The sequence below is a fragment of the Phoca vitulina genome, unplaced genomic scaffold, assembly GCF_004348235.1.
Source record: "Phoca vitulina isolate PV1807 unplaced genomic scaffold, GSC_HSeal_1.0 scaffold3, whole genome shotgun sequence".
NCBI classification, from domain to species: Eukaryota; Metazoa; Chordata; class Mammalia; order Carnivora; family Phocidae; genus Phoca; species Phoca vitulina.
Genome location: NW_022589706.1, coordinates 23,199,648 through 23,215,708, shown reverse-complemented (window position 1 = coordinate 23,215,708; position 16,061 = coordinate 23,199,648). Strand labels below are relative to the sequence as shown.

Genomic DNA, 16,061 nt, shown 5'->3' with positions numbered 1-16,061 from the left:
AAGGTATATATAGCTCTGGGTAGCATCAACATTTAAAAAATGCTTATTCTTCTGATCCATGAACATGGAATGTTTTTCCATCTTTTTGTGTCTACTTCAATTTCTTTCATGAGTGTTCTGTAGTTCCTAGAGTATAGATCCTTTACCTCTTTCATTAGGTTTATTCCGAGGTATCTTATGGTTTTTGGTGCTATTGTAAATGGAATCGTTTCTCTAATTTCTCTTTCTACAGTTGCATTGTTATTGTATAAGAAAGCAACTGATTTCTGTGCATTGATTTTGTATCCTGCCACATTACTGAATTGCTGTATGAGTTCTAGTAATTTGGGAGTGGAGTCTTTTGGGTTTTCCACATACAGTATCATGTCATCTGCAAAGAGAGAGAGTTTGACTTCTTCCTTGCCAATTTGAATAACTTTTATTTCTTTTTGTTGTCTGATTGCTGTTGCTAGGACTTCTAGTACTACGTTGAACAATAGTGGCGAGAGTGGGCATCCTTGTTGTGTTCCTGATCTTAAGGAAAAGGCTCTCAGTGTTTCCCCATTGAGAATGATACTCACTGTGGGTTTTTCATAGATGGGTTTTATGAACTTGAGGAATGTTCCCTCCATCCCTATACTCAGAAGAGTTTTAATCAGGAAAGGATGCTGTATTTTGTCAAATGCTTTTTCTGCATCAATTGGGAGGACCATATGGTTCTTCTCTCTCCTCTTATTAATGTGTTCTATCACATTGATTGATTTGCGAATGTTGAACCACCCTTGCATCCCAGGGAAAAATCCCACTTGGTTGTGGTGGATGATCCTTTTAATGTATTGTTGGATCCTATTAACTAGGATTTTGTTGGGAATTTTGGAATCCATATTCATCAGGGATATCAGTCTGAAATTCTCCTTTTTGATGGGGTCTTTGCCAGGTTTGGGGATTAAGGTAATGCTGGCCTGATAAAATGAGTATGGATGCTTTCCTTCTGTTTCTATTTTTTTTTAAAACAGCTTCACGAGAATAGGTATTATTTCTTCTTTGAATGTTTGGTAGAATTCCCCAGGGAATCCATCAGGCTCTGGACTCTTTCTTTTTGGGAGGTTTTTGATCACTGCTTCAATCCCGTTACTTGTTATTGGACTATTCAGGTTGTCAATTTCAATTTCTTCCTGTTTCAGTCTTGGCAGCTTATAGGTTTCCAGGAAGGCATCCATTTCTTCCAGGTTGCTCAATTTGTTGGCATATAGTTGTTGATAATAATTTCTAATAATTGTTTCTATTTCCTTGGTGTTAGTTGTGATTTCTCCCCTTTCATTCATAATTTTATTAATTTGGGTCCTCTCTTTTCTTTTGGATAAGTCTGGCCGGTGGTTTATCAATCTTATTAATTCTTTCAAAGAACCAGCTTCCAGTTTTGTTGATCTGATCTCCTGTGTTTCTGGTTTCTAATTCATTGATCTCTGCTCTAATCTTAATTATTTCTCTTCTAATGCATGGCTTAGGCATCATTTGTTGCTTTTTCTCTAGTTTTTTAAGGTGTAAAGTTAGTTGGTGAATGCGGAATTTTTCTATTTTTTTGAGTGAGGCTTGGATGGCCATGTATTTCTGCCTTAGGACCGCCTTTGCGGTATCCCATAGGTTTTAGACCGATATGTATTCATTCTCATTAGTTTCCGTGAATTGTTTAAATTCTTCTTTGATTTCCTGTGTTACAGAACCTGGACTGGATCGCCTGACAGAAGAACCAAGTGGCACTCAGAGATCTTGGGGGATAGAAGGTTTATTTAATGCCAGCGGGCTCAGAGGAGAGTGGTCTCTGAAGGTCTGAGCCCTAAGCACAAACAAAAGGGGCAATTTATACACTTCTACTTCCACATACTTGGCACTTTCAGCACGTGCATGAAGCGGGGCAGGGAGAAGAACCCAGAAGAGCCCCGGAGCAAGGACTGGACAGTCCCAGAGTGGGTTCGTGAAGTCTGGCTGGACTCTCCACTGGCACAGCTCCTTATCCAATGATGAACTTTCTTCTTCCAATCTTTGACCCAAACTGAGTCCCCTGTCTGGAAGGAGTGTACCTGAGACCCTAAGGAGATTGGGGCCCTCTCAAAGGTGTTTAGGGTGGCCCTCAGGGCCTGAAGCTGCTCCTTTATCCCTTTATCTCCAACCTGATGCAAGTTTCCTGGAAGGCTTCCCAAGCATGGGGAGGCCTTCCATATATTAATTCGAATGGGGAGAAACCTGATGTCCTGGGCATGCAGCGAGCACGCAGGAGAGCTAGTGGTAGCAGATCCGGCCGTGGAAGTTAATCTCCTGACAAAACTTTGCTAAGGTTCCCTTGAGGGTGCAATTCATTTACTCTATTGTTCAGAGACCCCGTCTCCTCTTGCCTTGGGTTCAATCGGAGGCTAGTGTGTCCAGTGGGCTCAAAGGTTATCTGAGCCCTAAGCTTAGAGAGTATGTCTCGGCCCAGGAGACGGATGGGGCAATCAGGCAGATAAATGAATCCATGTCAGACCTTGTGGCCCCTGAGTTCACACTGGTGAGACTGGCAAAAGGGCTGTTGTATCACCTGCGTCCCGGTGGCCCCTAGGATGTTCGCAGTCCTTTTGCTGAAAGGGGCCACTGGGGAGGTGACAACAGAGTGCTCAGCCCCAGGATCAACCATAAAAGTCACTGGTTGGCCCCCCAACTTCATTCTGACCATGGGCTCATGGGGACCAAGGAGGAAAGAGCCCTGTCCCCCTCAGTCTGAGTCCATTCCCACAAGGCCTATGAGGTCCTCCTCTTGGGGTTCTTCCTTGTAGTGGCTGGGCATTTGCTTTTCCAATGCCCTATCTCTTTACAGTAAGCACATTGATCCCTTGCCAAGGGGGGTCTGGGCTTCCTCCCTTTCGGTGGTTGGGGTCTCCCCATCTTTGTGTTGTCCTTTTCTTTCAGGGTGGCGGCAAGGAGGCTGACTTTCTTTTTCATCTTTTTGTCAGCTTCCCGTTTGGCTACAACCTCCCTGTTCATGTAGACCTTATTGGCAATCTCTATTAGTTGGGTGATGTTCATCCCGGCAAAATCCTCTAGTTTCTCAAGTTTTTGTCTGATGTCTAGGGCAGCCTGAACCAGGAAGGAGGTGTTTACCATCTGTTGGCTTTCCTGTGCCTCGGGGTCAAATGGAGTGTATATCCTGTAGGCTTCATATAGTCTTTCGTAGTAGTCCCTGTGGGACTTCCCTGGTTATTGAGTGACCGAGGATAACTTAGTCATGTTCATGGGTTTCTTAGCTCCTACCCAGATTCCCCAGAGGATGGCCTCCTGGTACTGGCGGATGTGGGTCTGTCCCTCCGTTGTGGTGAAGTCCCATTCTGGAGGCTCTTTGGGTGTGGCTGTATTAGTCCAGGCAGCAGGGTTGATGACTTTCGCTGGTGCGTGCTCTTCCAGGTACTGCTGTGCACCTTTCATTATTCTCCTCCTTTCCTCTGTGTTAAACAGGGTGTGGAGTAACTGTTGGCAGTATTCCCAGGTTGGCTGATGAGTCTGGAAGAGGGATTCTATGAGGTCTACCATGGCCTGTGGTTTTTCAGAGTTGTCCTCGGGATTTCCGGCTAGGATTTGTGGAGACTGGGGCTTTTGCTGATTTTCTTTAGGTCGCTTGGATGAGGCGATTAAGACCCTGGCCTGTCCCTGCTTATTGCAAGCGAATCACACCCAAGGGGGAAGGGTCTGAGCAATTCCTAGCCAGGAGTCAATGTACAGAAACTGGTCAGGGTGTCCTGGTTCTCCTGTTAAGGCTCGCCATTTTCAATGAATCGTTGGGACATCCAGTGTCCCTTCTGAAGGCCACCCAACATCAAAGGTGGGCCATTCCAATTCACATAGGGTTCTCAACTTGCCAGGGTTCATCCTGACTCCATAGTCTCCCAAAAACCCCTTTCCCTGAACTTTGGGGCCGGTAAGTGGTGTGGAGTCTCCAGGTGATGTTGAGAGATTTGGTCAATATCTGTACGTCTGCCAAATGCAGGTCCATTGTCACTATGGATTATTAATGGCAGGCCGAACTGGGGCATGATCTCCCGCAAGAGGAATTTAGCTACTTCCCAGCTTTGCTCCGTCCTGGTCGGGAAGGCTTCAACCCACCCAGAGTGTGTGCATACTATTACTAGGAGATATTTGAACCCCCTGCTCAGCTACACATCTGTGAAGTCTACCTCTAGATCTTCGAAGGGGGTTGCTCCCATCCTCTGGACAGCTGGTGGGGGCTGTGGTGCAGACCAAGCATTATTTTTAGCACACATTATGAATCATTCAGTCATTGCTCAGCATAGTGCTGGCAGCTGACTGATGTAGTAGTGTTTCTTGAGAAAGGCCTCTAATGCAGTTATTCCCAGATGAGTGAGTCAGTGGTATTCCTTGACTAGATGCCCTCCAGTTGCTGTTGGAACAAAGATGAACCCATCTCGCATCATCCACCATCCCTTTTCTGTGGGGATGACCCCCTCAGCCATGGCCCATTCCTTTTCCTTTTTAGTGTAACTGGGTGGAGGGACTTCTTCCGAGGGTGTTAGGGCCATGGTGAGGGAAGGGGCTCTGTCTATGTCCTCACTGGCTGCGGTCTTGGCTGCCTCATCTGCCAGACAATTTCCCCACGCTATGGGGTCATCTCCTTTCTGGTGTCCCTGGTGCAGGATTGCTACTTCCTTTGGAAGCCAGACAACTTCAAGGAGTCTCAGTATCTCTTCCTTGTTCTTGATAGCTTTTCCTGCTGTGGTTAGGAGGCCCCTTTCCTTGTAGATGGCTCCATGTATATGTGACTCACTTGCCTTCATTGAGGGTGAGGGCTCGGATTAAGACATATAATTCAGCTCGTTGAGCTGACCATCCAGCTGGTAATGCCTTAGCTTCTAGGACTTACTGCATAACCCGCTTTCTGGGCACCCTCTTGTTGCTGGATTTAATGTCCTTACTGTTTCAAGGGTGACCCGTGGGTTTTTGCAGAGGAGCCCTTGGTATTGTGCTAGCCAAGAGTTGGAAAGGAAGTGGTGTCCCTGTGCATTCATGAGGGACACAACTGCATGAGGGACCTTGACATTAAGGTCTTGCCCCAGGGTAAGTTATTCCGCCTCCTTGATGAGTAGGACTGTGTCTGCCAGCACCCTGAGGCATGGTGGCCATATCACTGCCATTGGGTCCAGCTTCTTTGACAGGTAAGGAACTGGCTGTTGCCAGGGTCCAATAGTCTGGGTGAGTACCCTGAGCGCTATTTTTTCCTTTCCAGTCCAGGCAGGGGGTTCTCGATCTGGTCTCCCTGAGATAACATAAAGGGGTCTTGCTATTGCTGAGAACCCAGGGCTCCAGTTATGGCAGAATCCTGCAGCCCCCAGGAATTCTCATAGGCCCCTTTTTGTCTGGGGTGGGAGATGATGATCATTTTCCTCTCTGGCCCTAGTTCTCTTTTCCCTTGGGTGAGGGGAAACCAAGGTATCGGCTTCCATAAGGCTCAGTATCCCGAGTCTGACAGTTTTTTCTGAGCCACTTATGTGCCCCCGGGGATTGCTTTTTAAACACACAGCTTCTGGGATATTCCCCTCATCTGGGGGGTTGCTTTTTAAACACATAGCTTCTAGGATATTCCTCCCATCCCGGGGGTTGCTTTTTAAACACACAGCTTCTGGGATATTCCCCCCCATCCCACCCATTTTGATTCAATGGGTTTTCATAGGCCGGATAGTATTATACCCAGTGCTCATCACAACACGTGCCCTCTGTAATACCCATCACCTGGCTACCCCAGCCCCCAAATAGTTGCCTTTTTAACTGCGGCCAGTGGACCAGCAGGATATGTATCACCTGGGGTATCTTGTTTAAATCGTCAATATCAGCCCTACCCCAGACAGACAACCAGAATCTGCCTTTGAACAGTGTAGTAGCTTGGCTTTTGATCTGACCTCTTCTCTATTTTCATTTTAGTAGGGTTCCTCCCCTGAATTCCTTGCCCCAATCCTCTCCAGAAGAGCCAGTGTCCCCTGCTTCTCCCTACCTGAGACCTGTCCCATCCCTGGGGGATGCTCGCCCCAACCTCCCACCACCCAGAGATGACAGGGAAAGGGGCTCTGTGAAGCTAAAGAACCTAAACAGCTGGAGATCTTGCCTTGTTAGAGAAGACCGACTTCACTCCCAGGTCCTCTGACCTCTGCAAATTCCAGACCCCCAAGCCTGTCTCATGATCTCAATTTTGGTTGCTCTGCTTTGTCTCCATCAAGTGTTCTGAAGCATTTCACACATGACTGGGCTTAGGCAATTTGGCCAGACCTTCTTGAAATTTTTGATCATGGTCTCTAGAACCGTAGGTTTACTCTGCCCTGACCCCATGGTGATGTCCCCGTGTGAGGTGGTGCAGAGACAGACAAGGTGGGGGGTGCCTCCTGAGATGAGGAGACCAATCAGACGCCCGTCTGGCTGTGTCCTGAAGGAGCGTAGGTGAGATCAACTATAGCGGTCTCAGCATTGTGACTTATGATCAGAAACTATTCCGATGCCACCATAGACATATGCCATTCACCATGGAATCGCAGACAGGCCCACTCAGACTCCGTAGGCTTCTGGGGACCTTAAGAGTGCCCACCCATGGAGTCACAGAATCAGTCCGCTTGAGCAAGCCAGGTCGGACTGCACATTCACTCACACATTCACACTCCAAAAGTTATTACATTCCCTCCCTGGGAATCCCTACGTGTGAGACCTCTTAGAGGTCTCTGAGAGGTGATCAGGCTCCCCTTCCACCCCAAAGGGGGTGGGCTTGTCTGGGTCCTGGGGCCCCAGACCTTACTGGAATCCGATGTTGGGACAAGGTCCTCACCTGCCAAGTCTCCTCGAGTCTGGCGGGAACAGCGGAGTGGGGCCAGCCCGAGGCGACCGGGGCGGGAGACTGCGGAAAATTAGGCAGGGAGCACCTTCTCCGTTATGATCCCTCATTCTGTCACCACCCCGTCATTGCCCCCAAACCGGTGGCAACAATGGGACAGTGCAGTTGGGTTTCCCGGTCAGGGAACCAAATGTTACAGAACATGGACTGGATTGCCCGATGGAAGAACTAAGCGGCACCTGGAGATCTTGGAGGATAGGAGGTTTATTTAATGCCAGTGGGCTCAGAGGAGAGTGATCTCCAAAGGTCTGAGCCCTGAGCACAAACAAAGGGGGCAATTTATACACTTCTACTTCTGCATATTTGGTACTTTTGGCACATGTGCAGGGAGAAGAACCAGAAGAGCCCCAGGGCAAGGACTGGGACTGTCTCATTGCCTCAGTGGGCCATCTTAGGACATAGATTTTCCTTATCACCTGGTTGACCCAAACATTCTTGAGCAGAGTGGTCTTTAGCTTCCAAGTGTTTGAATTTCTTCCAATTTTTTCCTTGTGATTGAGTTCCAGTTTTAAAGCATTATGGTCTGAGAATATGCAGGGAATTAATCTCAATCTTTTAGTATTGGTTGAAACCTGATTTGTGACCCAGTATGTGGTCTATTCTGGAGAAAGTTATGTAGGTTGCTGCTCCCATGTTGGGGGCATAGATATTTACAATTGTTAGATCTTCTTGTTGGATAGACCCTTGAAGAATGATATAGTGTCCTTCTGTGTCTCTAACTACAGTCTTTAGCTTAAAATCCAATTTGTCTGATATAAGAATTGCTACCCCAGCTTTCTTTTGAGGTCCATTGGCATGGAAGATGGATCTCTATCCCTTCACTTTCAGTCTGGATGTATCTTTAGGTTCAAAATGAGTCTCTTGTAGACAGCATATGAATGGGTCCTGTCTTTTTATCCAATCTGCAACCCTGTGTTGCTTTATGGACGCATTTAGGCTGTTCACATTGACAGTGATTATTGAAAGATATGAATTTATTGTCATCATGTTGCCTGTGAAGATCTTGTTTTTATAGATTGTCTCTGTAAATTTCTGTTCTATATGACTCTTGGGGTCTTTATCCTTTTATAGAACCCCCCTTAATATTTCTTGTAGGGCTGGCTTAGTGGTCACATATTCTTTCAGTTTCTGCCAGTCTTGGAAACTCTGCATCTCTCCATCCATTCTAAGTTACAGCCTTGCCAGATAAAGTATTCTTGGATGCATGTTCTTCTCATTTAGTACGCTGAATATGCCTTGCCAGCCCTTTCTGGCTTGTCGGGTCTCTGTGGATAGGTCTGACATTATTCTGATGTTCCTCCCTCTGTACATAAGGAATCTCTTCCCCCTAACTGCCCTTAAAATGGTTTCCTTGGGCGGCGCCTGGGTGGCTCAGTCGTTAAGCGTCTGCCTTCAGCTCGGGTCATGATCCCAGGGTCCTGGGATCAAGCCCTGCATCGGGCTTCCTGCTCCACGGGAAGCCTGCTTCTCCCTCTCCCACTCCCCCTGCTTGTGTTCCCTCTCTCGTTGTGTCTCTCTCTGTCAAATAAATAAATAAAATCTTTAAAAAAAAAAAAAGATGGTTTCCTTGGTTCTAAGATTTGCAAGTTTTACTATTACATGCTGGGGTGTTGGCCTGTTTTCCTTGATCTTGGGAGGGTTCGAGGACATGAGTGTTTTTTTTCCTTCCGCAGATTAGGAAAGTTCTCAGCTATGATTTGCTCAAATATATCTTCTAGTCTTCTCTCTCTGTCCACCCCCTCAGGGATCCCAATAATTCTGACATTGGAATGTTTCATGGTGTCACTTATTTCTCTGATTCTATTTTCATGGATTTTGAGTTGTTTTTCCCTGGCCTCCTCTTTTTCCTTCATGTCTATTAATTGGTCTTCTAGATCACTAATTCGTTCTTCTGCCTCACTTACCCTAGCTATTAGATTATCTAGATTAACGTTTTTAAGTTCTGCCAGTTCAGCTTTCATTTCTGCCCTTAGAGACTCTATGTTGCCATTAATTGATTTCTCCATTCTAGCTATTGTCTTCACAATTGCTACCCTGAATTCCATCTCTGACATCTTGGTTATATCTGTATCCATTTGTATATCTGTGCAGAAGTCACAATCTCTGAGTCCTTCCTATTATGGGGGTTCCTCCTCCTAGTCATTCTGTTGAGGGGTGGCTGAGAGAATGTACAGAGTCTAAATTATTGACCACAACCCAAGCAAGATGCACCTGTTTTATAGGGACCTTAGGGTTGTTGGCCTCTTATTCTCTCAGCCTGTCTTCTGGGGGAGGGGCCTGCTGTGCTGTTGCTCAGGGAGCCCTGTTTGGGCAGAGTTTCCCTGCCCCCCTGTGGCAGGGGATGGGCTCAGTGAAAACCAGTTTTGGGGGGCTTTTGTTCTCTGTTGGCTTTCCCTGGTGGCTTTCCACATCTCTTCCAAGAGTCAGACCAGAAGAGATCATTTCCAACCCTCTACCTCAGAGCAGAGAGATCACAGTCTGTTCTTCAGTGAGCTCTCCAGGACACACTATCTCTGTTTCTGTCTGTGCTCCTATAAATTGCAGTGTTCTGGGTTGTGCGCCCCTCAGCAGCGTTCCCAGTCTTCACCTCCAGGTCCGGCACGTCTCTGCCCTTTGTGCTTCTAAAACTGCCAGCCACCCCCAGTTCGCACGTGCAGCCCCGCCACTCCAGGTTTCAGTCTGGGGGGCTGCCCTAAAGTCCTTTCCCCATCACTACCTGTCTGCGAGTCTGTGCCTGATCCCCATCGTGGGAGGTTATCGCTCACCGGCAGTGCAGAATCCCCATGACTCCCTCCCCCTTCCGTTTATCTTCTGATATCTGCCCACAGAATCACGGCTCCCTGCTTTGTACCTTGAAACCAAACACCTGCAATATTCTGTTTGTAGAGATTCAGATCTATCTTCTTACATCTCAGGCTGATTTTGTGGGTGTTCAGAGTGTTCTAGTAGATATTCAGCTCAATTCCGGGGACTGATTGGAATAGGGTCCCCTATTCCCCTGCCATCTTTTCTTCCCTCTTCTGATTGAAATTCTTTAACAGCTCGCTGTGCCTGCAAATAAACTCAAAGCCCTTAGCTTGATAGGCAACTCTGTCATGAGCTGGATCCTGACACTGTATGTAGCAATGTCTTCTCCATAAATGAGTTCTTTTGGAGTGTGGCACACCTTCTGATGGATTCCACTTTGTACTTCACTTTAAGGGGCCCGCTGGACTAGAAGTAGACGTTAGTGGAGGCAGGTCCTGAGGAGAGAATCAGCATCTCTTGCAACTGCTGTCAGGTAAAGACATTCCAGTTTCCTCAGGCAATGCAGAGTTAATTCCTTCAGATGGGGTTGGAAAGAATAATATTGCTGGGGCTGGTGAGGCCACTTCCACTGGCCAAGAAGACACAATAATATTTGGGGGCTCAATATCCCCAGCTTCATCAGAGTCTTCCTTCATGTTATCATCCTAACTTACAAGATCCCATTCTTTCCCAATGTTCTTACCTTAATACTAGACACACTGGAAGGCTGGGAGTTTAACTTGCATTTTAATGGTAAGATTTTGTCTTCGATTTTCACCAATCTTAGCCCTACAGCTACAGGAGACAAAGATCTCCTTCAGGGTACATATAAATGTGTTAAGGTCATTTATATGGCATTTGAGCTGGGAATGCAAATCCCCAAGTTCATACTTTTTTTTCACCACTTTGTCCAGCATTATTAGGAACAATCAGCCACCTCATAATATTTGTTAGTTTTCTTAAAATGTTCAAAAGTACACCGTCACTAGCTCCCTGCTTCTTACAAGTGGTTGATTAGGAGTGCCCAATGAAGATATTTTGTGTATCTTTACTGCCAGTTCACATCACAGACTATCAGTGCTCCTTTATTACTGGAAATAGGATCATTAACATCTTAACATCTAATCAGATAATCGGTTCTAGAAACCAGGAACTAATTCAGAAAACTCATCCTTAAGGGACGCCTGGGTGGCTCAGTCAGTTAAGCATCTACCTTCAACTCAGTTCATGATCCCAGGATTGAGTCCCTCATTGGGCTCCTTGCTCAATGAGCCAGGCTGCCACTCTGCCTATCACTCCCCCTGCATGTGCTCTCTCTCTCTCTGGCAAATAAATAAAATATTTAAAAAAAAGAAAAGAAAAGAAAACTCAAAATTAACTTAAAACTTAAACAAAATTTAAATTTCTGTTGCTTTAGAACTACTCATGTACCAAAATCTGTGTTAGGGTTCTTCAGAGAAACAGAAAATGTATATATGTATCGCTTCTCGGCCTTTTGGCTAAGATCCAGTGCAGAAAATGTATATATGTTATATATGTACTATATATATATATAGCATCATCTTTCTATATTTTATGTATCTATCTAGAGATCTAGAAAGAAAGAGATTTTTTAATACAGAATTGGCTCATATGAGTATGGAGGCTATAAGCTGGAAGCCCGAAAAAGTGGGTGCTGTAGTTCTAGTTCAAGTCTGAAGGTCTGAGAACCAGTGGAGCCAATAAAGTAAGTCCTATGCAGATTCCAAAGGCCCAAGAACCACAGGATCCAAAAGTGTAAGTCCCAATCTGAGTGCAGGAGATGACTGATGTCCCAGCTCAGGAATCAAAAAGAGAGCAAATTCTTCCTTCCTCTACCTTTCTGTTCTATCCCTGAAAAGACTGGGTGCTGCCCACATATTTTCAGAAGGACAATCTCCTTTACTCAGTCAATTCAAATGCCAATCTCATCAGGAAACACCCTCACAGATATACCCAGAAATAATATTTAGCCAAATATCTGGGCAACTCTTGTCCAGGTCAAACTGACACATAAAATTAACCATCAGAGAATCTCTGAAAAAGTTCTTGATGAAGCAGCCTAACTTAATCATGTATTTGAGAAAATTAGGAAATAGGATTTCCTTTAGGAAAATATAACTAAATCTTTAATTAAAGTAAAACTAAATGCTTAATTAATTTCACATTTAAAAAGCCAAAGATTTTTGTGCAATGTTTCTTCATGATTTAAATGGAAATTTTCTAATGATATATTATTTGTCTTGTAAAATATTTATGTTTTTTGATTCAATGTTTTATACTTCAGCTTCTTAACTTTGGACCATTTTATAAATCATCATCATCTTCAGGTGAGGCAGATCCACTAAAAAAGAGAGAAAATCTCAAATGAGCTAATATTGCCATGTTTTTGAAGATGAGGTAAATTAAAAAATCTTCCATAATTGATAGATTACATATTTATGTCTTTTTCTCAATCAAGAGTTATCTCAATCAATCACTAAATCATATTCATTACATTTTTTAAATACAGCAACACTTCTCAGAGAAAAGAAAATGTAACTGTTGTTAAAGATGGATGCAACTTCATTAAAATTCTGTTGATAAAATATGAAAGCTAGAGGCCACTGATGTCATGCAGGCTGTCATTATTAAGGTTGCTTCCCTGTATTATACCTTGTGTTGGTAGACTGTTAACCACAGCTTCCATGAATGTCATCTAAATAATAATGCAACATTAGCCAAAATACAGTTAATGTTGCTAATGATTTTATATGGAATATTCATAAATATTTATTTATAATATACTTTTATGAATAAGAATAGTATAGTTGCTACTATTGCAAAAGTATAAGACCAGTCATGATCATCTAATTAAATGCCCTTAAATTTGTGTATTTAAATTTCTCTTCAAGAATACTGAACTAAGGGGTGCTGGGTGGCTCAGTTGGTTAAGCGGCTGCTTTTGGCTCAGGTCATGATCCCATGGTCCTGGCATCGAGCCCCACGTTGGGCTCCCTGTTCAATGGGGAGCCTGCTTCTCCCTCTCCCTCTGCCTGCCTCCCTGTCTGCTTATGCTCTCTCTCTATCTCTCTGTCAAATAAATAAATAAAATCTTAAAAAAAAAAAAAAAGAATACTGAACTAAATCTTTACAACTTCATCTATATTATACTCTTAAATTTTCTTGATTATGATTTTAAAATTACTGAATATAAAAAACCTCTATATGTAAATTAGAGATTTAATTATATGTGATTTAAATATTTTATGATTATCACATGCCTTCTCTTTTTCAGATATAGGGAATGATTAAAAAATAGTGTACTAAATACCAATTAAATCAGATAAGTTTGCATGGAAATTTCCCCATTTAATTTTTTTCTGATCTTCTACATTGTACTTTTAGGTAAGATTTAGTTGAATATTACTTTAAATAGCTTTTATTTAGAAAGTCATTTTCAAAGTGTACATATTTCAAAGTATACATATTCCTAGAGACAATACACATATTCATTGGACTGGAAGCAATATTTTATACCTCCCCAGATCTGTTTACTTCTACCAGCTTCCAGATGTCAGGCACTCATTCCAGCTTCTTGGAATGGCTGGAATGACCCTACTAATGGTTCATAGTCTCACAGCAACTGCTCCCTCTTTATAAAGTCCAGGTCCCTTTGTGTACAGATTTAAAAAGTTATGTACTCATAAAGACTTGCAAAGAAAGACTTAAACCTGCACAATAGCCACATTTTTAAAAAAGATTTTATTTATTTATTTGTCAGAGAGAGAGAGAGAGAGAGCACAAGCAGGGGCGAGTGGCAGGCAGAGGGGGAAGCAGGCTCCCCACTGAGCAAGGAGCCAGATGTGGGACTTGATCCCCAAGACTCTGGGATCATGACCTGAGCCAAAAGAAGATGCTTAAGCAACTGAGGCATCCACGATAGCCATTGTACCTGCTGGATTATGGCTTCCCAGGGGTTCTCAGGGAACTAGGTAACACAGTCTAGAGAGTGGATGAGTGGGAGAGTTATTGCCTCATTGAGTAGTCTTTGACCAATAATACAACAAATTTTGTTTTATTCTGTGTCACCAAGAACTGTCCCTAGACAGAGTAGTGTTCTATTGGTATCTCTAGAAACACCCCACATGATATAGCCCCAACTGTATTTATTGTAAACTTTTGATAGGCTCTTTAACTCTCTTGTATTTGCTCTCCCTATCTCCATGTCCCATTCCTTTTTGCTTTGAGTGATGGTTCCTAGGAATTGCACTTCTAATGAAGTGTTAGTTCATAAACTTTGTTTCAGACTTTGTTCTCTAGAACGCAGTGTAAGACATTCCTTAATGGAAAAATACCATCTCACTTCTTTATCTCCTAAATGAAAAACACTGCTTTGTGTAGTTACATTCCACACACTGATTTCATAAAGATAATAATTTGATAATGTATTTATTTGATCTTCACGATGAGAATTTTTTCTTCCTAATTTCATAATAACTAGAAAGCAAGGACTTAAAATTACAGTATATTTAATATATTCCTATTCAGATCACATATATAATAATGATATAAATAGCAATGTATTAGACACTCTGGTAGGAATATATGACTTTGTGAGAACTGAAGGAATGTACATCCACATAAGGCAAGATAAAACTATCTTACATTAAGTAATTATTGAACAATTAAACATTAAATTTTGAGATATTAGCTATAACTATTGTGGGGATTAAGATAAAGTAGTGATCACTTAGCTCATTGGAAATGACTTAAAAGGGAGTGGAATGGTTCAAATCTTTCTAAATTAATAGTTGCAAAACAACCAGAGTGAGAATAGTTGAATCCCTTTGCCTCTAATGATAAGAAGCATGGCCAAGGAAGGATGGATTAAAATTAATAGGAAACAATAACTTACTTGCAAGAATCATTTAAGTATGTGAAGTAACTATGATCATTTAATTAAAGGAGACAATTAAAATTTTAATTCTAATAAAGCAGTTTAGATAAGCTGAAGTCTTCAAATCATTGTTTAATGTCATGTATAATTCCTATTGATTCTGAACCATCTCAAATTGATTTATACTTAATGCTGACATCAATTATCATAATATCCTAGATTCTCTGTTTTTATTCAAATCATTTAATTAATTAGTCCTAAGCAATAAAAATACATGATTAATTATTTTTCATTAATAATAATTAGAGCACCATTTTATGAGTCCCTATTACAGTCTTTTACCTAAGCTAATAATTCAAAAAATTGACTTCTTAATTTTAAAATACCATTTAAGATACCATTATTCATTTCAAATGAAGAAGCTGAGGATGAGAAAAGTAAACTCCTATTTACATAAAAAAGGTCAAGTTTAGCTTCTTTTTTCAGGTTTATTTAATTTCAAAGCCCAAGTATTTCATCAAAATTCTATACTCGCCGGAGTTTCAAATTATGCCAAATATACTAATCTTAAACATAACAAAAATTAATGTTCTTAAATGAAATAAAGTATCTTTAGACAATGGAGGAGAAATTAACAATGCTAAAACAGATTTCAAATTTTTAGTATATAATGTGGAGGGAGGGTGCCTGGGTGGCTCAGTCATTAAGCCTCTGCCTTCGGCTCAGGTCCAGATCCCAGGGTCCTGGGATCGAGCCCCGCATTGGGCTCCCTGCTTGGCGGGAGGCCTGCTTTTTTTTTTTTTTTTTTTTTAAAGATTTTATTTATTTATTTGACAGAGAGATAGAGAGAGAGCAAAAGTAGGCAGAGAGGCAGGCAGAGGGAGAGGGAGAAGCAGACTCTCCACCGAGCAGGGAGCCCGACGTGGGGCTCGATCCCAGGACCCTGGGATCATGACCTGAGCCGAAGGCAGCCGCTTAACCGACTGAGCCACCCAGGTGCCCCGGGAGGCCTGCTTTTCCCTCTCCCGCTCCCCCTGCCTGTATTCGCTCTCTCACTGTCTCTCTCTCTCTCTCTCAAATAAGTAAATAAAATCTTTAAAAAAAAATAATGTGGAGAGAGTAGGAAAAGTCACCACAAATGACTTGGAAATAATAATGCCTGAGTTAAATTTTAACATCAATAATTTTGAGTTAGAGTAGATAGATACAACACTACTCTGAAGAGACAAAAATGGGAGGTATTCACTTAAGATATTAAAAAAAAAATGGGAGGTATTTTTAAAAAAACAGTCAATCTAAAGAGGTTCCCTTGATTTCAACTTCCATTATAAAATTATGTGTCTCCAAAGGTACATTTTCATAGGCAGTTAGGGTACTATTGAGCCTCAGTTTTTTTTTTTTTTTTTTTTTTTGACAGAGAGAGACAGCCAGAGAGCACACAAGCAGGGGGAGCAGCAGGCAGAGAGAGGGAGAAGCAGGCTC

The 16,061-nt window shown here is 42.7% G+C and overlaps 1 pseudogene; it reads left to right on the top strand.

The window, feature by feature from the left end:
• Window positions 1-11,161: 11,161 nt before the first annotated feature.
• On the top strand, window positions 11,162-11,268 carry LOC116630371 (annotated as a pseudogene).
• The last annotated feature ends 4,793 nt before the right edge of the window (window positions 11,269-16,061 follow it).